Source organism: Mus pahari, chromosome 14 (assembly GCF_900095145.1).
Source record: "Mus pahari chromosome 14, PAHARI_EIJ_v1.1, whole genome shotgun sequence".
NCBI classification, from domain to species: domain Eukaryota; kingdom Metazoa; phylum Chordata; class Mammalia; order Rodentia; family Muridae; genus Mus; species Mus pahari.
Window position 1 is genome coordinate 68,294,607 of NC_034603.1, and position 23,193 is coordinate 68,317,799.

At 46.2% G+C, this 23,193-nt stretch overlaps 2 protein-coding genes across 3 annotated transcripts in view; one reads left to right on the forward strand and one right to left on the reverse strand.

The window, feature by feature from the left end:
• Stat5b (signal transducer and activator of transcription 5B) overlaps window positions 1-14,277 on the reverse strand; it is a 69,738-nt gene extending 55,461 nt beyond the window's left edge. The window contains exon 1 of one of the 2 annotated variants that reach the window (XM_021211484.2): window positions 14,099-14,276. The gene's annotated coding sequence lies outside the window, so the exon portion shown is untranslated. Of the gene's footprint in view, window positions 1-14,098 lie in introns of both variants that reach the window. The other variant, XM_029545743.1, reaches the window with a different exon arrangement.
• Window positions 14,278-14,806: 529 nt separating this feature from the next.
• LOC110331871 (signal transducer and activator of transcription 5A) overlaps window positions 14,807-23,193 on the forward strand; it is a 32,780-nt gene continuing 24,393 nt past the window's right edge. The window contains exons 1-4 of the mRNA XM_029546142.1: window positions 14,807-14,897; window positions 18,351-18,415; window positions 19,694-19,803; window positions 20,639-20,803. The gene's annotated coding sequence lies outside the window, so the exon portion shown is untranslated. The remainder of the gene's footprint in view (window positions 14,898-18,350; window positions 18,416-19,693; window positions 19,804-20,638; window positions 20,804-23,193) is intronic.

The window sequence follows — 23,193 nt, forward strand, 5'->3', positions numbered from 1 at the left end:
TTCCTCTCATTTCTTTTTTAAAATGATTTATTTATTATATGTAAGTACAATGTATATAATATATTGTATATAATACATGTAGCTGTCTTTAGACACACCAGAAAAGGGCATCAGATCTCATTACAGATGGTTATGAGCCACCATGTGGTTGCTAGGATTTGAACTCAGGACCTTCGGAAGAGTAGTCAGTGCTCTTAACAGCTGATCCATCTCTCCAGCCCTCCTCTCATTTCTTATATAGTAATTGAAAAATTATAAAAAAGTTTTAATATTATTTTATTTCTAATTACGTCTCTCCTGAGCCCCCGGAGGACCACCAAATGGAGGTCTGTTTTAAGCACACGTCTGGACACTGCTCCTGTTTCTTATACTCCCTGAGCTCTGCGAGCTGCCCGTTAGATCCTACCCTGAATCTACGAACCCCTTAAACTGCAGGCAAAAGTTTTCTCTATATTTTACTGGATTGGGACAGTTAATGCTTTCATTAGAATCTTGAAAACTCCTGCCTGGTTTTCAAACAGTTGAAACCTTTGGGTTATATAGTTTAATGGGTCAACTTCTCGTCCACCTTGACCTTAAAAAGCAAATGTGATTGATTACAGGGCCCAGTCATTCACTGGTCACAAACATTTACTTGGTTCTAAGTTGTACTTTGCCTGATAACACAATTAACACAAGATTTAGGGATAAGTTTCTTTACTCACTTTATAAGCAATGTAAACACACTTGCATACAGTCTATAACAACGAAGAGATTAAAAAAAAAAACTAGACTAAGAATTATAAAGAAAATATTAGAATTTGCTTCCCAAATTAGGTTTTTTTTTCTAGAAATTATATATATATATATATGTATATATATATATATATATATATATATGGGTGTGTGTGTGTTAAATGTGTTACCTGTATGGGTGTTTTGCTGGCATGTATAGTCACGCACTCTGTGCTTGCAGTACCCATAGAGGCCAGAAGATGGTGCTGGAGCCCATAGAATTTGACTGGTTTGTGAGCTATCATGTGGGTGCTGGGAATCAAACCTGGGTCCCTTGAAAGAGCAGCCAGTGTTCTTAACCACTGAGCCATCTCTTCAGCACCAACTCTCCCTGCCTCCTATCACATCTTCTGTTTGAGACACGGTCTCACTCACTATGTTGCCTTAGCTGGCTTGAAGCTTGTTACATATAGTCCAGGCTAGACTTGGACACACAGTTCCTGCCTGCTCTTGCCACCTGTGTGCTTGGATTAAATGCATGTACCACACTGTGCACTGCCTCCAAATTAGGTTTCTTGTTTTTGCATTTGTTTTTTAATTGTCTCTTGAGTCTTATGTACATTTGAACTCCTTTTTTTGGAGATAACCTTAAAATGTACAGACTTGGGAAAAGACTTGTTATTTAAGTTCAAAAAGTCAAATAAATACCAGGACACAGTCAAGTAGTCAGTTCTAAATGAAGAGAGCAGCAAATAATTTTTGTATTAGTTTTAAAATATATTCTGAAGTTTGCTGGTATCATATTATTTCAAGTTTGAGGTCCCAAATTTGTATGGGTGTTTAAAACATCCCATGGTCTGGTGAAAGTGATTCCAATACCTAAGGGGAAAAAAAAGAAATTATTCTAACTGGTTATCAGAGGATCCTATTGATAAATCAAGAGCCCAACAAAAATAGCAATAATAAATGAGCTGAACACAAAGAAAGCACATTATTTAATATATTTTATTTTCTCAGACAGTGTCTAGCTGTGTAACCCTCACTGGCCTAAAACTCACTATGTAGACCAGACTAGATTCAAACTCACAGAGACCTGCCTCTGCCTCTGGGTACGGGAATTAAAGGTGTGTGTCCTCACGACACCCCACAAGAAAATGTAATTTTGATTTAAATGAGAAAGGTGTATTTTAAAGATGGATGAGGTAAGATTTAATAAAAACACCCCCCCCAAGTCAATAACAGTGCCTCTGTTTTTGTTTTTTTCTTTAAACATGAGCAAGAGGCAGAAACAGGTGGATCTCTGTGAGTTGGAGGCCAGCCTGGTCTACATAGCAAATTTCAGGCCAACCAGTGCTCTATAGTGAGATCCTGTCTCAAAAATAAACAAAATAAAAAGTAATCTGAATCTTTAACATAAAAATATTTGTTTTCATGTATTTTAATTATCATGGATTTAATATATAAAGCACTAAAAGAAATGAATGCTATATTTATTTTATTGTTGCCCAAATTGGGTTAAAGCAAAATTCCAGTATTGCAAATTCCATTACACTAAATTATAAAACCCAACCCAAGGTAAGGCAGACATCTAGTTACTTTATGTGAAATAAATAGATGTGCTAGGCTCAGAGGTATTTTCATACAGTTGTCGCTATGGTCGTCCCATACGTGATAAGCCTAAAGCAGCTATGCTCCAGGACCCTCCAGCAACATCACCTTGTACTTATTTTTAGTTCTCTTCTGTAATTCTTCAGAAGTTAAAAAATGTCTTCATGCACAGAGTTACAAACAAACCAATGTGGATTTAATTAAGGGACACTGCAAGCCTCGGGTATCAGTAATGTCACATGCCCAAGAGAAACTTCCTTGAAAAGGATTCCTAGCCAGACTTAGTCCCAAGTGAGTACAATACACATGTAGAGAAGCCACAGGCCTGGCTGGTGGAGTGGGAAGGGATGCGGGTTGTCAACTCTCACAGGTATCACAGGGAGAGAGTTAGAGGGCCAATGAGAAACAATGGAAGTATCACATTTCAGAGTGGCAGGAAGGGCAGACGAACACCAGACACGCAAACACCCATCTTCAGTACCAAATGAATGGTAGTTTGGCAAGATGCATGCACGATGAAACAGTATCATTTATTATATTTACAAAACAGTATGATTCATCCGTTTCTACCTAAAAACACAGGTCATTTCACCAAGAACGGCAACAAACTCTGTCCTCAGAGTCAAGGTTTTGTAATTCTGAAAATATTGAATACGATGAAGATGATTTCAGCAAAAGATACTGCGTGACAGCAGCCACATTTAGGAGAAACATCGCTACTTGCTTTTCTGCTCCTTAAAACTGAAAACAATAACAAGACTTAGATCCTAAGATGAGTCAACAGAGAAGAGACATTTTAAAAACAACAATACAGAAAGACTGTTTGTTATTACCGGCTTGTTACAGAAGAATGGGAAGAGACTAGGAAAGCCCCTGCCCAGAGCTCTAACATCCTACAATCCAGAAATCACAATCAGGACATGTTTGTGGTTTTTATCTAAGTCAAACTGTTTGAATAAAATTGTTTTCTATTTTGATTTTTTTCACTTAATAAAGTATTGTGAACTTTATGTAATCATCAAGTATTGCTTTATAACATGGTTTGAAATAGCCAAGTGACATCACATTGCGAAACCAGAGTCTGAGGGACAATCTAAGCTACTAATTCTCTGAGACAAACCACCAAGGGTACCAGTCCTCCCCTGAAACATCGCATCTTTTCAATATTATTAGTTCTTATAAATGTAATTGAAAAAACCTTGTTTTTCACTCGAGTATCATAATTTCTAGTTCAGCTGAACATGTTTTATATAACTATTGGCCATTGTTTTTCTTCTTTTGTGACACTTATCTTTAGGGCCCAGCTTTTCCTTATTTTTTATATCAATAATGTAGACTATAATATATAAAATTACATATATTATATATGCAAATATTATATAATGTATAATATGTTATAACATCATATAAATTATCAATATATGTTATATACATGTAACTAAAATAAATATAAAAATAATGAATATTGACTTATAACCCTATAATGAAGACATTGTTTTTCTTATACTGTTATTTTAATTTCTGATTTCTTCTTATTTTTTATTTATTATTTATTTTTTTATTTTTGGTTTTTCGAGACAGGGTTTCTCTGTGTAGCTCTGGCTGTCGTGGAACTCACTCTGTAGACCAGGTTGGCCTCGAAATCAGAAATCTGTCTGCCTCTGCCTCCCAAGTGCTGGGATTAAAGGTGTGCGCCACCACCACCTGGCCTTCTGATTTCTTTCTTTCTTTTTTTTTTTTTTTTAATTTTTTTTTTTTTTTTAGATTTATTTATTTATTATAGGTAAGTACACTGTAGCTGTCTTCAGACACTCCAGAAGAGGGAGTCAGATCTTGTTAAGGATGGTTGTGAGCCACCATGTGGTTGCTGGGATTTGAACTCTGCACCTTTGGAAGAGCAGTCAGGTGCTCTTACCTGCTGAGCCATCTCACCACCCCCTTCTGATTTCTTTTTATAAATTACTTTATTAAGGCTACATCTGTCCTCTTCAGGTGTTTTCATAACCTTTCTAACTTATTCCCCCCTACAGACCTACAGTGTATCTCACACCTGGGTATTATGAATGCAGAATTGGTTGTGGAGAATATAATTCAGTTGCTGGACAATGCTTGTGTTCTATGCATGAAACCATGGGTTCAATTATCAGCCCACCCAACACAAAAAGATTAAAAATAAATTAAACTTTAAAACCACCAGTGTCACACAGTTGTGGCAAAACATAAAGTCTTGTGGTGGCCATCCCTTCAACATTACGTACTCTTCTCTGGTATTGCAAAATGAGAGGGTCACACTTCATCGCTAGCTCGGAGTGTGAATTACAGCCATGTCATTCAGGAAGCCAAATATTTTCTATTTTGTTTTGAAGTCTTCAACTGTCAGGGGGAGGGGCAGCTGACTTGCGCTGCAGCACACAGTGTTAGTACTTGATACTCAAGCTCATTGCAAGGCCAGCTCCTCTAGGCAACACAAGCACATTCCGAGTTCCCAATACATTTGCTACAGACTAAAACAATAGCCACAGAAAAAGCCGGAGGCGATATCTATATCCTGTGCCTATATGGAAAGCCCCCCCCATGCTGCCTGATTTTCACTGTAAACATGGTCCTAAAACACTAACACTGCAGGTAAACTGCTTCATTCTGTTCAAACTGTATATTTTTGTCACTTTCTAGACTGCCACATTCTCAAGCCTAAAACATGACCAGGGCCTGAGGATGTAACTCAGTGGTAGAGCTAATGTGCATAAATCCCTGGGTCAGTCTCTATACACACACACACACACACACACACACACACACACACACACACACACACACACACACACAAATAAACATATATTAAACAAAATAAAAATATAATATAAAATAATAATATAATATAAAAATATGTCAGGTGTGGTGGCACACGCCTTTAATCCCAGCACTCGGGAGGCAGAGGCAGGCGGATTTCTGAGTTCGAGGCCAGCCTGGTCTACAAAGTGAGTTCCAGGACAGCCAGGGCTATAGAGAGAAACCCTGCCTCGAAAAATCCAATATATATATATATGTAATTGGCTTGACTCTAAGAAAAATATGGTAGCTCACACCTGTGTACCCCAGCTCTCAGAGGGCTGAGCCTCCTACAAGCTGGGGGCTAGCTTGGGCTACATTGAGAATGTACAGTCAGCCTGGACTCCGTGGTGAGATCCTGACTCAAAAAAAGAAACAAAAACCAACCCAATAAATAATAACCTTATTTCCAAGAGCACATTTTTACCTATTTAAAGCTGTGGCTATCCCGCATATATTTTAGGGCTGATAAAGTCCAACGTTTAGTTATTTGACAGACTAAGTGCCCCAAGCCTCCCTTCGGCTGCAAGCACGTCTTACTAAATTATGCAAGTGTAATTTATTTAAGACAATTGGCCTACGTTGGCCTTTAAAAATCTACACTTCCCCCAAACCATGCCCTAGCACCCCTAGGCGTTGTATCTTAGACATCATGAATGAGTTTTCACAACCTTTCTCATTTACTCTCACCTAAAACCCTGGAAAACCCCACTGAAGGCTAACACACTCACCAGCCACAGGGAGGGGACCACAGAGAGAGCAGCTTCAGCAGGAGGCTCTCACTGCCGAGAGCCTAAGGAAATTCTGACTTACAGCCATCGCACATTAAGCTTTTTCCACTGACAATGTAGCTTTTGTCAACATTCAAAGAAAATTCAACCCCCGGTCAAAGGTGCCGGTGACAATCACAGGTGCTGACATCCTGTCTGTTTAAACAGGGAGAGACTTTCTGCCCAGGGAATTTGGATTTTTTTTTTTTCTCTCTGTCACTTGAACTCTGGACTTTATGGCGCATCCTTTCGGGGCTGGGAGAACTTATAATGGCCTTTGCTTTGGTTTAAATACATAGTAATTCATCAGATGGCTCAGCAGTAGGGAACACATACTGCTCTTGCGGAGGACCCTGGTTCAGTTCCCAGCACCCATGTGAGGTAGCTCCCAACTCCTGCCACAGGGGATCCAACCCTTCTGGCCTTGGCCCTAGAGCTCACCAGCATATATTCAAACATTAACACATATAGGTTTTAAAAGTTACTCCATGTAAGTAACACTTTTAAATTTCTGAATTTCAGAAATTATGATGAATAGCTCTAAAAAAGTTCCAGTGAGACAATAATAGAGGCTTAAGTCCCTGCAGAATCAAATCGTAAAATAAAGCCAGACACTTGGTTCTCAGTACAGAGGCATATATCACATAGACTAACGTTACCACATAGCACAAATTATCCTTTTGTCAGTACCCAGGGACCAAAGGGGCAGCTCATAGCTCTTCTTCTCCTATGGAAACAACAGGTTTAAGGAACACCCCCCCCCCCATATTACTACAAAACTGCAGGTGTCTGCTGTCCCTGAGCACAGTGGTTAAGGATGGGTCAGGGTTTCAGCAGAGTCCTGCGGTTACTAACAGTGTGACCTTGGATGAGTTACTTAACCTCTCTGTGGTCATTTCTTCATTTTTATCTGGAGATAATGTCCATTCCTCTCAGGATCATAAAACAAGACAAGAGGGAGCTGGGGCGATGACTCATTGTGTAATGCCCTTGCCGCCCTAGCATGGGGGCCTGAGCTCCAGAGCCCACAGAAAGGAGGTGGGCATGGTGGCAAACATCTGTCATCCTAGCCCTGAGAAGGTGGAGGGAGGAAGATTTCACCCCTGGGGACCACTGGCTAGACATCTAAACCCAGTCAGCAAGCCACAGGTCCCATGAGAAACTGTTTCAAAAGCAAGGTGGATGGCTCCTGAGACTAACGTCTGAAATTCACCTCTAGCTTACGCACGCACACAGGAGCACTCACACACACACACACACACACACACACACACACACACACACACACACACACACCTGTAACAGTGTCTGTCCGACATACTATGAACAGTAAATATTAGGTATTATTCTCATAATCTTTCTATGAGTTTAAGGCTCTGAAACATCTATTCAGCTCTGGGTTTGGACATAAGTTGAGGTAACTTTTAATTAATTCTCTTGAGAAATGGCAAAAATAATTAGTATATAATTAGTGCAGCTCTTTGGTTTTTTTTTTAAAGATTTATTTATTTATTATATGTAAGTACANTGTAGCTGTCTTCAGACACTCCAGAAGAGGGAGTCAGATCTTGTTATGGATGGTTGTGAGTCACCATGTGGTTGCTAGGATTTGAACTCCGGACCTTTGGAAGAGCAGTCGGGTGCTCTTACCCACTGAGCCATCTCACCAGCCCTACTGAAGCTATTTGTAAAGCCATGTTATACAGTACTGTAGTCCACAAACAGCAATAATATTTAAGACAGGCTCTCACTATGCAGCCCTGCCTGGGATTTACAATGTACATTAGGCTGGCTTCGAACTCACAGACTCCCCCCCTGATCTTCCTCCCTAGTTCTGGGATGAAAGACATGTGCCACTACACCAATTATTCACAATAATTATCAACAATTATTTTTAATACGAGCCATACACGTGGCTATAGCTGGTAACCTTGACCTGGTTCCCCATATACAAAGAAATCCCCTGTCAGGGAAAACCAAGCGATATCAGAAAAACCTGAGGTTTGTCTGATCATTGCTGCAGAGTTAAGCCAACTTCATATCTACTAGCCCAAATGGGCATTGAAAAGATTACTCACCACATTAATCACAACAAATAACAATAATTGATTGGCTCATGGATGTATTTCCCCTTGTCTTCCCCCAACCTTTCTGCAGCCAGTCATAAAGGAAAGTTTTCGCATTTTCTGAGACTCTCATTATGGTTCTCAAACCATCCTCTCCATCTTAGTGTAATTTTTAAAAATGAGTCAGTACAAGTACCTCAGAAAAAAAAAAACCCTAGCTGTGCATGGAATATGCAGTTATTTCTCTTCATAATAGAAATGTGCAAAGAATTCTTAGAGGGCTCTCCAGAGCACCAGAGGCAGTGGAAGTATTCCTGGAGAATGAAGTGGCCGTAGGTTTGACAGGAAGGGCAGGTCGGAAGAGACAACCCGTCCCTCAACCAGTCCCCAAAGTTTCCATCTTCATAGTACAATACAAGGGAAAACGGGTGTAGTTACTGTAATTAAACCCCAGGAAGAAAGTACCCCGAGAGACAAATTTAAACCTCTTCTTCCTTGGACACTAATCTGGAAGGGAACAGGAGACCAAGGTACCCCGAGGCTTAACGCGGTTTGCAGATCTCACTGTGAATAGCCTCCACTCCACACTAAGGACTGCTATTTCTTTTAGGATTGTGATCCAAAAGAAGATGTAGAAGAGAGAAACTGCCTTGAAACCACAAACACACCGGCAGCAGAGTCTGTTTCGAGTCTCTTTAGTCATCACACTATTTAGAAGAAAGTTAGTGGACAGACAGGGAAACAGAAACATGGCTCCTTCTCTCCAAGGCTCCATATCACTCGCTCTGCAGCATTTAGATCCACAGTGACTTGCTACATACAAATCACCGAGGGATCTGGGGACAAAGCTTAACTGGTAGAGTACTTAGCGATCACAAAGTCCTCTGTCCCCCCCTCCAGAACTTCATCAAACCAGATCTGGTGGTGCAGGTCTATTATTCTAGCACTCTGGAGGTGAACAAAGGGATCAGAAGTTCAAGGTCACCCTGAGCTGGCTACAGAGTTCAAGACCAGGCTGGGCTACATAAGACCCTAGAGCAATGGTTCTCACCCTTCCTAAGGCTGGGGCTACCCCTTTAGTACAGCTTTTCATGTTGTGGTGACCCTAAGATTGTCTTGAAGAGAAAAAAGATACATGTACACAACCTCATTTGCTGTTTCATAACTGTAACTTTGCTACTGTTATGAATTCTTTTTTTTCCCAAAGATTTATTTGTTGTATATATATGAGTTACACTGTAGCTGTCTTCAGACACATCAGAAGAGGGCATCAGATCCTATTACAGATGGTTGTGAGCTACCATGTGGTTGCTGGGAACTAAACTCAGGACCTCTGGAAGAGCGGTGAGTGTTTTTAACCACTGGACCATCTCTCTAGCCCCTGTTATGAATTGTAATGTAAATATCTGATATGCAGGATATCTGACATGTTACCCCTGTGAGGGTTTCGAACCCACAGGTCAAAGGCAGGTGGGGAAGGGAGGCAACCTTCCTAGAGGATCAAGAGTCTGAAGGTTGAGGGTGACCCCTTCCGAGATCTACTGCTAGACCTGAATTTCCACTGGTTCTTACTTCGTTCTCCATGAAACTGTGTGTGCATTTTGGGTAAGGCCAGAAAAGCTGCTACCATTTGCAGGGTCTTCAGCTCCCACCCTGGGGCAGCTGCTCTTTACAGCACAAAAGACTGGACTCTAACTCCACCCTGCGTCTTCTAGGCACCTGGGAGGAAACAGCTGGCAACAGCCCCATATCTTTGGTAACTGTGCCTCTGTTGTGGAGGCTTAGAGGCTCCTTCCAACAGTGCTCCGCCTTGAAGAGAGATGGGAAAAGATTCAAGAATGCCTTGTGTTCCCAACTGGGTCTTGGGCTGAGCTCAGGGATGCTGTCCCATGAAGCAGGACCACAGAGTCCAAGGATAAAGCACATGACGTGTGATGCTTGCCTTCATGTCCTTAAAGCACAATCATGACCTGGTGAGGAGGGTGATGTGGGGACCTAATTTTGAAAATATAAACAGGAAGCACCCCCACCTCAATATTACCATTTAAAAGAAAGAAAGAAGAAAGAAGAAAAAAAAAAAAAAAAGGAAAGCAAACCTCAAAAATACCTTCCAAGGAAGTCATGGGTGTGACAAAGTAACAGAAGTTATAAGATGTCACCTGAGACACTGCAACCACCACAGTGAGGGTCTCACTCCGTCAAGACACAACCCCTGCTATTTTCCTGCCCAGGGTTTGAGACATCCCGTCTTCCCCAAAATGTCTTGGCTTTCTGTCTGATTTATTTTGTTTGCTTGCTTGTTGGTAGTAAAGGGTTATCTTTAATCAAACATCCACTGTCAATATTTCACTTCAAATGAAGCCATTATAATTAGGAACAAATACTTTTCTTTTTTAATTTCACCATGATGTTTACAACTCAACTGCAAAAAAAAAAAAAAAAAAAAAAAAAAAAAGCCCTGCTAACCAATGGAAACTGGATTGTTAAATTTGACTTTCTTATTCCCAGAAATAATCACAGAACTGCTGAGTCCACACCACTCTAGAGGAAAAAGCCACTTCTGGTTTTAAAACGGTTTTATTCATAATTCAAATTTAAAAAAACAAGTGGAGGTAGACCCGTTGACTCATGCCTGTGCTTGGGAGGCTGAGCAGGGGAGAACAGGACCATCACAAAGCCAAGGCAAGACGTTGTCACAAAAACAAACGAGACAAAACAAAACAAAAATCAATAGATTTTTAAAAACCTATTCCTTTATATGTGACATATTTGGAGACCCTGGTATTTTGAGACGCCCCCCCATCCTGTGGGGTGTTACCACTAGGCAACACAGACAGACAGACAGACAGACAGACACTGAGCTACACCCCAAAATCTTTCTTCTTATGTTGAGACAGATTCTTGCTTATTGGCCCAGGCTAGCCTCAAATTCTGAACCCTTCTGCTTCAGCTTCCCTACCAGCTGGAATTATTAGCATGCATGACTATGCCCAACTTTGGGGCAAACAAACAAACAAACAAACAAAAAAGGTGGGTGGAGGGGGTAGGGGAGGAGATAAAGACAGAAGTTCCTGAGTCAAAGTACTTTGATAATTTATTACATAATAAAAGAATATTCCTCAGACTGGGCAGTGGTAGCTCATGCCTTTGATTCCAGTGCTCAGGAGGCAGAGGCAGGGGGANCTCTGTGAGTTTGAGGCCAGCCTGGTCTACAAAGTCAGTTCCAGGACAGCCAGGGTTACACAGGGAATCCTTGTCTTGAAGAGAAAAAAATATATACATTAAAAAAAATACACACACACACACATTTTTTTAGGACTCAGTAATTGGAGGTAACTTGGAATTATCATCAAGTAACTTTAAAAAAATATTCTCAAATGCTCAAACAACAAAACCAAAACAACTATGGGTTTTGTTTTGTCTTTAGTGTGCATGCTTTGTAGGAATTCTATCGTCAATCTACACTCCAAATGAGAGGCAAGGAAGGCATCACTAAGATAGTCCATACATCTGGGCATAACTTCACAGATGCACACACCTTGTAGGGCATTAGAACAGCGAGTCTTCCATTGAGCCCACTTTCAACTAACACCAGATTTAAGGATGTTATTTTCCTCTTTGTAGATACTTCCTTTACTATAAGGACACACGTATCACCTGCCTACGTAACAAGCCAGAGGAACCACAGCAAGTATATTCACCTATATAAGCCTGATACAAACACAGACTGACTGTACTATCACTGGGAGGAAAAAAAATTAAACATATACCAAAAAGCAGTAAATGATGCTTTTGATCCCAATGGGGTCCTTGTAGTATAAGAGGAGGAGGAGAAGGAGGAGGAAGAGAAATCAATCGAGACTAAGAAAATGGAGGTGAAATGAGAAGTCGGAGTCAATAGGAAGTGTTGGCCAAAATATTTCTGTTGCAATCCCCCAAGCACTGATAGCACTTGTTCACCCGCCCCCTTATACACATCACAAAGTACACTCGGAAACATATCCATCTTAAACTCAGCACAACGTATATCAATGGCTTCTTGGCAGAAACAGGGAAAACAGAGAAGGTAAGAATCAGGGAGGTCGCTGGGTCTGCAAGCAAAGATTTTTAGAGAAATTGAACTCTTGAGTTATGCAATCACCAAACTGCTAGTGACAGAAATCGACTCTTGTTTTTTGTTTTTTTGTTTTTTCTTCTCTCAGATGTGAGAAGAGGGGGTGGGGGTGGGGATGGGGAGGGGGAGGGGAGGAGGAGGGGAAGAGACAGAGAGACTCTTCCACTCTCTTGAAGTGTGCAACTTCATGCTTGAATGTTCCATTCTCCAAAGCCTACAGAAAACACGACATCCTCTGGTGGCACCTGGCCAGGGGTATGCAGGTGTTCTAACTGGACTCTTAAAACCAGAAGCCCCTTCCCGTGTAGCGTTATCAATTGTAACAACTGTATTCCTTCATAAAATGGAGACTGCTAGCAAGAAAACCCACAACAGACAACTCGGAGGCCAACCAACAGAATTCCCCAGCTGAAAAGGCTCAAAATCAACTCAGTGTCCCCAAATGAAAGGAGAGAAACATGAAATAAATAATGCATAAATAAAATACATCCGACAGACACTCTGAACATCAAACAACAAAGACAAATGAACAACAGCATGACAATGGGTAAGAGGCAAAGCCCCATATCCTGACTGAATGATAACCAAATTATGTGAGATAATGCAGACTCAACAGCTGAAAGCTTATTATGGTACCGGCAGCTATCCAACCGACTTGGAAGCCCAAGAGACAAGCAGATGATAAAAGCCACTGCTACAAGGCTACACAAAACCATCGGTCCAGTGACACCCTAGCCCTTTCAAGGGACATTCTCTGAGGATACTCTAATAACAACCTATAGAATCTTACTGAGACAAACATCTACTTCACTGCACAAGATGGGTCCTTGTGAGTGTGAGTTAATAGACTAAATATAAACACACTTGTGAGACCTGAGCTGGCAGCTAAGTCCATCTATCTGAGCCTCAGTTTTTTACAATAAAAGAATGTAGTATAATCCCAGGGGTGGAGGTCAGTTTGCCACTACTAATTTAATATAAGTTATGACCCACAGCGAGACAAGCACAAAAGTGGACATAGGTCCTTGAGGAAACGAATGGCGTCTCTTTTTGCCTTTAAAATCCTTCTGGGTCTCGTTAATCCCAGTTTTCTAAACGCTGCCCGTTTGTTTATTCTTCGCCTTTTCCATCACTGCTGGCTACAAGTGTTTGCAAATGACTCCTGCTCCAGACAAGTCCTCCCCCCAGCTCACCCTCACCCCCCCCCCGTCTTGATCACTCTGACCATCTTGCCAGATTCCTTTAGACTCAGACCAGCTTCTGTGATAAGACAGCTCTCCTTCCGACTCCCCATATCTACCCCCGACACCAGGATCACTTTTTTTTTTACTCTTTAACTTTGGCTAGGAAAAACAAGATAGAAAGAAAAGAAAGGAAAAGAAGAGAAAATGAAAGAACAGCTTGCCCGCATCCCACCACCACACATTCAAGCCCAGGCCTGGCAGGTCCTGATGTGGGATCCCGCAGCCCAAGAGCCTTATCAAAATGTTCGTATTTGTTGTCTTGACTCCTTATAAGGCACTATTTCTTGAAGCTTTGCTGATACCCCCACCCCACTGGGTACCTTCGGCTCATCTTTTTCCCCAGAGTCTCGGGCACCCCCGCTTTGGGAAGCACATTATAATAAGAGGAAAAACTGGGAGATAGCAGGGACTCTTCAGAAATGCAACAGGAAGGTGTGAGGCGGCCGACAGCAGTCCCCTCGCTCCCAGGAGATCGGCTCTGTCGGCGTCCCTCACACACCCATCGTGGCACGCACGCGCCAATACTTTCCACGGCAAACACGGCGCCCCCCTCCGCGGCCTCTGCGCGCCCCTCTGGCTGTCCCCGCCAGCGCCCCGGGCCCCTCTGCAGCCGCCCGGCGCGGCCCCCGCGGCCTCCCCAGGGCCCCGGAGCGATGGCGGCGGCTCGGCCCTGCCCAGCTTCTAGGCAGCAGGAGCACGGGGCCCCGCCCGGACTCCCGGGCCCCCCGGCCCCGCGCAGGGCGCAGTTCCTACCTCGTTCTGCCCCACCAGAGCCAGCCGTGTCTCCGGTCCCGCACGCTCTCTGGCGCGCCTGCTCGCTCCCTCCCCGTGCAGGACCTCCGCGCGTCGTCGCCCGCGCTCGGTCCCCGCCCGGGGTGACGGCTTGGGCCGCCGACTCTCCTCCCGCCGGGGCCCACGGGGGCGCGCGCCGCTCTCGCGCTCAGGCTCCGGGGACGCGCGCCCGCCCGTAACCCCGAGCGCGCCCCGCTTCCTGGTTCCTGCCCGCGCGCGTTCCCCAGCCTCAAGGTCCCTCCGCGCCCCCTGCGCGACCGCCCTGCGGGGCCCCGGAACCCCCTGCGCGCAGCGGAGCGCGGGGACGCGCTCGGCTGGGCCTGCGCCGCGCGCTCCCGCTGCAGACCGAGCCCTCGCCCAGCCGCCCAGCCGCCCAGTCGCCCTGGACACCCCCTCGAGGCTCCCGGACCCCCAACATATGCTGCTTTGTTTGGGTGGGGGCGATCCCCGTTCAAGGGCACGGGCGGCGGTGGTCTTGAAGATTGGGACACCCCCCTCCGCGGCCCGCCCACCGCCCTCCAGCCGGGAAACCAGGCCCGCGCTCCCGGTTCTCTAGTTCTCAGGCCGAGGGCAGAAGTCCATAGTAGCCCCGATCAATAATTATCCCGAGCTTGCTCCCTGGAGGGAGGCTTAAACCAGGGCCCCTGTCGCACTACCCCGACGGGCACAGGCAGGACCGGGTCAACTGGATCGGTGGATTGCCCCTGGGTGAATCTACAGGGCACAGGGGAGACGCCTTCCTCCCTGGGAATTTTTGCTGGTAACTAATCTTGGTTATGGGAGTGACAGGTTTATCCAGGGCCGTCTGGGTTCTCTCCAGGGTTATAGGGTCTCTACTATCCTTTCCCCAATGTTAGGGAGGGGTTGCTGTATGTGTGAGAGAAAGCAACCTGAGTCACCCACTCTCCTGCGCTCCATCTCCCCGAGCTGGCCAGTGGTTTCCCTGGCAACCCTCCAAGGGCCAGCCTGGCCATCCCGGAAGCAAGGCACATCAGTGGTACAGAAGCCCCAGCTGCAGAAACCTCAGCTGCAGGGGCAAAAGCGGGAGGACCCCTTCCCAGCGCAAACACACAGAACGTCTATTCTCTACAGTCACCTACAATTTGTTCCGCTGAAAATTTTCCTAGCCAGGCAGGATCGAAAGGCAAGCTCTTCTATGATCCTCTTCCCAGCAGCCTTCCCAGGCACAAAGGTTTTGGGGTATTAACTGATCACAAAGCCCTTCTGCTCCTGCCCTTCAGGATGGGCCAATACCTGACACAGTGCTGGGCACAAAATAGAGGGAGAGAGCATGGGGGCTGGGCTAGGAAGCTGGATGGAAATCAGCAGCTCTGGGCTTCCCCCCTCCCCCTCCTCCTCTTCCTTCTCTCCCCCCCCCCCCCGCAGCCAGCTTAGGACGAGTTCAAACTTCAGGGCACATTTCTCTCTTCAAGCTTCCATACCTGCATGCTATCCCCTCTCCCGGCCTTTCTGTGAGATGCTCGCTCTAGGGCAGTGGCTCTCAACCTTCCTGATGCCGCGACCCTTCTTCATGTTATGGTGACTCCAACCATAAAATTATTTCCGTTGCTACTTCATACCTGTAATATTTGCTACTGCTGTTTATCGTAATGTAAATAGCTGTGTTTTCTAATGGTCTCAGGTAACCACTGTAAAAGGGTAGATCCCCAAATGGGTCTCAACCTACAGGTTGCTGCTCTAGGGCCCAGAGTCTAGGCAGTATAACTGTTACCCTCCTGTTTCTCACCACACACTCCATGCCATGCTTTATCACCATACCTCTTGTGTTGAAGAACGATTTCTTGTTAGCATGTGTCTCCTCCAAAGGCAGACACAATATCCTGTTCACCTTTAAATCCCCCCACCCACACCCAGCCCTGGGTAGACACCCAGTAAATATGCTATACCTTGGAAAAGGAAACTGCAAGGACTATGTACATATCAAGAGCACAGGGTCCAAAAGCAGTCATACCATTGTGAACCCTTTTCTGCCTTGTTCTCTGTTTTCACTACATAGCAATATCAATACTGTCTACCTCATGGCGTCCCGAGAATCAAGTGAGCTAAGAGATGTGAAATACTTCAAACCCTGCCGCCCACTATATTTATGTTAACTGTTATGGTTATTAATAAGAGCTAAGATTTACATTTCTTTTCCCGAGATTGGGTAAGGTCTAGGATTCAACTCAGCTACCATAGTTGGTGACCAACAGCATCCACAAGGGTGTGTCACTCTATGGAGAAAGCCACAGCACGTCTCTGACTGTTCACTAGGTAGCCAGTTAGTTAGTTAGTCCTGTGTTTGGAGGCACAAAGCATGGACTGTTCTGTGGCTACCTCAGCAAAACAGAAAGCTGTCATTCTGACAGGAAGAAAGGTCCATCAGCTTCCTCCCCATTTGAAAATGCAGATGAGCCAGGCGGTGGCACATCTTTAATCCCAGCACTTGGGAGGCAGAGGCAGGTGGATTTCTGAGTTCGAGGCCAGCCTGGTCTACAAAGTGAGTTCCAGGACAGCCAGGGCTACACAGAGAAACCCTGTCTCAAACAAACAAACAAACAAACAAACAAACAAAGAAAAGAGAAGAGAAGAAAAGAAAAGAAAAGAAAATGTAGATGAACCCAGATACTTCCTCTTTGGTCGAAGGCTTCTATGTTGGGAGAACACCAGTCTTAGGATACCGAAGTGCTGAAAGGAACTTGAATAGAAAAGTAGGATCTCAGAAAATTCCAGAAAGATACCTGGAGGTATAGAGATGACCACCGAGGACAGCTCTCAGTCCACTCTGGCCTGACCAAGAGAGAAAGAGACCGCATGGAAGAACCCCAAGGCCTGTCTCACAGCCTGTGGCCGTACATCCTTCCGGTTCTCAGCCAGGACTAATTGGAGCCTCCTTCCTTCATGTTCAGGGATGACCATGTGGCTGCCACAGAGAAAAGCTCCTTCATTTCACATCCTTCCTTCATAGCCACAGGGAGATCATGAGACTATTTTCTTGAAATGTAATTGAAACCACAACCACGATCTCCTTCAGCCAGAGACCCGTGTATGTGTTTGTGCGGTTTCCCTGTGAGCCCTTCTCTGGATCCCAGGAATCAGGCTGGCCCTGGGGATCCACCTGTCACACATTAGCCAGGGAAGGGCTCTCATGGGAATTTCCCTTCTATGGTATGGAAAGAAGTCAGATCAGCAACAGAAGAGGCCAGACCCTTAACAGACAGGACAGGAGAGACCACAGAGCTCCAGGACCTCTGGAAGCTGTCACAGCCAATGCCTTGTGAAGGACTCTGGTGGTACTCGGGATTGCTTCTGCCCAAGACTAACTGCTAGATTTTCATCCAAATTTCAGCCTGCTTTGCCAGCTTATCAGCCATGCGTCCTTGCACAAGCTGCTTGATATCCCTGAAAGCCTCAGTTTCCCCTCATGGATAAGTCAACATCAGGGGTGAAGTGAGTACAATCTTTCAGGGCACATGCAAGACTCTAATAACAGTGGGTGTCCTACCAGAAGGGATATGAAGAACAGGGAAAGAGACCCCCAATTGCTCTGTCTGTCCTTCTGGACCGTGTGCCTCTTATACAATGTACAGTGTTAGATAAATGGATTTTTTTTTTTGAGACAGGGTTTTTCTGTATAGCCCTGGCTGTCCTGGAACTCACTTTGTAGACCAGGCTGGCCTCGAACTCAGAAATCCACCTGCCTCTGCCTCCCGAGTGCTGGGATTAAAGGCATGCGCCACCACGCCCAGCTAAAGCCTCTGTTTTAAATAAGCAATTGAACACAGTCTTTGAAAGAAAAGAACAAAACAAAAGCAAAAACAATAACAACAAAAACAGACTAGGGTTGTAAGAAAGGACACACAATACACGTGGGATGCACCAGACACATAGCGCCAGGCACTACAACCGAGTCTTGATTGGTTCGTTTGCTGGTTTATTGAGACAGGGTCAGCCCTGGTGGCTCTTGAATTCACTGTGTAGCCCAGGCCATTCTGTCTCAGCCTCCCTGGTGCGAGGGTGGCAGGCAGGAGGCCTTATTCCTGGCCTTGTGGTTGAGTCTTAACAGCATCCTGACAGATGGGTTTTGTTGGCCTCCTTTTGTGAAAGAGGATGCTCATTTCTGAAAGGTTGCTGAGGTTGCACAGGATCCCAGGGTAGAGCCAAACTTTGTATCGGGCCCGTATCAGTCCAAAGACTTTGTGTTTTCTTCTAGATCCCCAAGACTGTGAACAAACAGAAGGGTGTCAGCCAAGGGCCAAAGGAGCATTGATATTCCAGGTGGGTGGATGGAGAGCAAAGGCTTAGGGTTGAGAGGGTGTGCAAGGGCACTGGGGTGGCCAAAGGTCAGGGTGAAGGGAAAGCCAGTGCTTGGGACTGAGCTCAGCAGGGCACAGAACCCAGGCCCAGAGCCAAAGGTTTTGGTCTCTTTGAGGTTATGGTTTCTGTTTGCTCCTGGGTCTATTGAGCCCTAGTTAGCAGCTTGGAACCCAGGGAGCAGACAAGGACAATGTGGGTGGGTTGGGGACTTAAGAACTGGGGAACAATGAGAAACAGACAGTAAGAAAGAAAACCCCTGCGGTCATAACAAAGGGAAATGGCGACTGCACTGGGGGGTGACAGGGAAGGAGCCCTCTCCCACATACCCCCCCAGAGGACTGGAGGTAAGGTACAGGCTGATCATGGCACAAAAGGGTTCTTGTTGAGCTGGAAGGAGGGCAAACTAGCTCATCGGGAAGAGGGGACGATAGTCATCAGGGTGAGGGCACAAAGCCAGGCTGGCCTGGCCTGGGGTGCTCAGAACCGTGGCCAAGCCCACTCCTGCCCACTCCACTCTCCCACCATGTTCCTGGCCTAGGCCTGCCACGAGCCAGGTGTGCAAAGAGCAGGTTTCCTCCTGCCCACCTGGCCGGAGAGAAGACGGTCACTCAGTATTGTAACCACACCCTCTTCTGTGTGCCTAGAGTACCTGACCTGCCAGTCTCTCCTCTGGGTAGGTGGGCACGGCAGCTGGCAAAGAAAGCAAGATTCCTACCCTCCACTGCACCACCCAGGCTAGTCCCACAGCCTCCCTCCCTTCCCTCTATTCTCAGAAACAAAGGACAGTCACTGCGCCTCCGGCAGGGTAGCCTTATGTTCTCTTGGTGAGTTCTCTGTAAATTGACTTCTCTGAAGAGTGTTAGAGACCAGGGGACAGAGGTGGAAAGGGGGCTTCACCCCAATCACGAGGCTCCTTACCCTTCTCAGCATTTGCAGAGAATACACACACACACACACACACACACACACACACACACACACACACACACACACACACACACACAAACACAAAGACAGACAAGCACACACATACACACATTCCCCAACTCCTATTCTGGCCTATTCTGGCTTCATGGTCATTAATAGGACAGCATTTCTACATAGAAGTGAGGTAGGCTCTGAGCACTGGTCTGTGGCCAAGGCTGGGGGGCTGGAACAGTTGTAGCCATTCATAGCAGAACTCAGATAGGTGAAGGAGGATGTTTAAAGGCCTCAGGGGTGTCTGCTCTCCCTTTCCAGCCACAGGACACAAACACTCGCTGGGAAACCTCTCATTTTCTTGGGAACACCCTTCTGGCTCCGAAGCAACAGAAGCACTCCTTGAAGAGGAGACAGAGCAGAGGAAACAGGTGACTTTGTTTCACCTGCCTAGCCCAGGCACACTGAAGTCAAGGGAGACGTCTACCTCCGTCTGTCCTCCCTACCATGTGCTTTGCAGGCCTTTTAGACTCTCCTGATGGCTGAGAGCAAGGCTAAAAGGGCCACTTAGTATTACCTTTCCCCTTCACACAACACAAGGTCACACAGACTCACTCTGAACAACGGGGCTCTGCTAAGGGTGGGGATGCAGAAGCTGGGATCGATACCAAGAACCGCCTGGGCTAGATCAGCCAGTAGAGATCTCTTCACTCTATAAGTACTCCCTGGGCTTAGTGGTGGCACAGCTAGGAATGGTCACTGAGACCCTGCCCCACAGGCTGTTGGTAGTAGCAACCACCTACAATGCCAGACCTGCGGCTTCAGCTAGGTCTCTTATGGATGAATCACTGACGTGATCCCAGCCTTGCCTTCATTCAACATTGGCATAAATGTGCCGTGATTCAGGTCAAGATGGGTGTGGAGGGAAATATGTTTCTGGGTGATTTGGGGGCATGTGCGCATGCGTGTGTGTGTGTGTGTGTGTGTGTGTGTGTGTGTACCCAGGTGTGCACATCATGCACAGGTGGAAGCCAGAGGTCAACCTCAGGTGTCAACCTCAGTAGGTGTCCACCTTGCTTGTTTAGATAGACTCTCTCACTGGGACTTGGGGGAGTTGACTAGTTAGGATGGCTGGGCCGTGAGGCTCAGGGACCCCACTTGTCTTCACGGCCCCAGTGCTAAGATTACAAAGTACATACCATCATGTTGGGTTATCTTGTTTGATTTTTGTTTTGAATCCCCTCTTACCCCCAATGAATACTGCAGTCCAAAATTGGGGACGAAGCGCTGTTCAAGGGAAGAAGCACTGTCCAAGGGGAGAAGCGCTGTCCGAGGGGAGAAGCACTGTCCGAGGGGAGAAGCGCTGTCTGAGGAAAGAGAAGAAGCACTGTCCGAGGGAAGAAGCCAGCTGGTACTTCCAGGCCCACCCAGGTACCAGGTATTTCTGATCTTCTTAACTCCTTTCCCTCAGAATTCAGTTTTCTCCCTTAGAGCTTGGTCCCCTAAAACCACCAGGATGCTTTGTGGTGAGAAATAGCAGAGACCAAACCAAAAGACTGAAAGCAAGCAAGCAACAAACAAACAACAAAAACCCCAAAACAAACAAACAAACAACAACCACAATAACAACTACCAGAACCCAAATATGACACTTCTGGGGAGTTGTATTATCCGGAGTCAGAACCTCAGTCACCTCTGTCCCCAACCAAACTCAAAAGCCTCCCTCCTCAACTCCCATCTTGAGAAAGCTGCAGAGTTGCCCCACTCCCCACCTGCCCAGTGAGTCTCTTCGAGACAGCAGAGGCATAGGAAAAGGTAGAATTGAGCAGTGGAAGATACAACCAGACGGACTGGCAAGGCGTCTCAGTAGGTAAAGGCGCTTGCCAAGCAAGTTTGGCAAGCATGGTTGACAGAGAGACATTACTCCATGATTGTTGTCCCCTCCACACGAGGGCCACAGCATATGCACACACAATAGTGATAAGAAACAAGAAAATGATGTTTAAAGATACGAGAATTAGGAACCTCAAAACGGCCCAATGAGGAGAGAGTCAGAGGCAAGGCAGGGAGCCAGCCACCTTTGGGTCCTGGCGAGTTCTGGGGACATGAGTGGGCTCTGCAGACTCTCCTACAGTTCTGCTCAATGGCACCTCCCTGCTAGCTTTTGAGAAGGCAGACCTAACCACCTTCCCAGCAAGCTCAGCCCAGCCCAGCCAGATGTGGGAGCCCCAGACTTCTGTGGGTCCTGGGGGAGGGGTCTGGAGAAGTCAATGCCTGGAAGTGGGTGGGCAGCTCTGTACCACACCCACTCTCAGGTGTCCAGATGGAGGGCATGACCAGAATGGTCCTCTGCCTACAGATGTAGCTCAAAGAACTTGGGAAACCTAGTGAATCTACTGTCACATCCACTATGAAAGACTGGGTGCCACGTGGGGTCCACCTACCATGAGGCAGTGGGCTTGGATCTGTCATACAGGCTCCAAAAGTCTGGTCAAGTCACTTCCCCTATCTGGCCTTTTATTGTTCCCATTGGTAAAATCACCTTTATGGCCACCGGCAGCTTTGCATGTTGATGTTCATATGGAGCCGAGGGTCTAACCGGCTCCCAGTCGATCCATTGTACAGAGTGGAGGAGAAAGACGGGGAAAAGGCTTATGCCTCCTGAGCACCTTACCCTATCTGGTCCTGGCAGAGCATCTGAAGAGCAAGGTCTCTCCCATCCTCCGGTCCTCCTTGCAACCGCCCCCCCCCACCTCAGTTTTCAATTCCTTTCCTCGTGATCCTGCCAAGTAAAGTCACTGTGACCACACGCAGAGGGCGGGGACAGCCCAGACATTTCAACTTCTGCAGAAAAGGTTCAGGTTTTCCCCACCTCTAAAGTTTAAAAAAAAAAAAAAGAGAGAGAGAGAGAGAGAGAGTAAAAGAGGAGGTCCAAAGACCAGAGAGAAGGATCAGGAACTAGGAATGGAAAGAAAAGATACAAGAAGAAATTAGTAAGAGAGGAAGCCAATTAAAATGATCCCTCCAGGCCACTGGGTCTTGGCCCGGATGGTATTCGAGTAGGCAGCCGGGCTGGCCCCTCCTTTGGTACTGCCCATGCCAACTGCCAGGCAGAAAGGAGGCCTAGAGGAGAGGGAAGCTGGGCAAAGGGGATGGCAGACTTCCAGCCTGGCCTTGTCCAACCCCTGGGCCTTGAGGGGAACTCTTCGGGATGGGGACTATGATCCAGGCAAAGCTCCAGGGAGCAGCTCTGCTGCCACGGCAAAGTCTGCAGGCAGATGTGAAGTTAGAAAGTGCCGGCTACCCCTTCCTGCGCCTTTTTACAAGGTAGGACCAGCTTCAGGTGTGACTCTTTTAGGTGACTGGATGGACTCCCGAATGGTTTGTGGATCACAGTCTGCTGATGAGACTGTGATGTGACCACAGTGAGATCCTGGGCAGGCCCCTTTTCTTCTCTGGATTGACGTTTCTTACCTGCAAAGGTCGGAAGGGGGGTCGGAGGGTTGAAACATATGATTGCCAAGGTCTTTCTTGCTCCTGCTTTAGGGGGGAAGGTCACGTGGTGGAAGTCATGCAAGGTGGGAGACCTTAGAGGTAGGCTTGGTTTCTCTGGAATCCCCAGTCCTTCTAAAGTTTTGACTCTGCAGGCATAGAAGCCACATACACCCTTACCTGAACACACGTGTAGACACACACACACACACACACACACACACACACACACACACACGTGCGCGGCACACCATATTTGTAAATCTAGAGACTGACTAGTTAACTCTAGAAGTCCGAGCCATCTCTAGGTAGCCTTTTTTTTCTTTTCT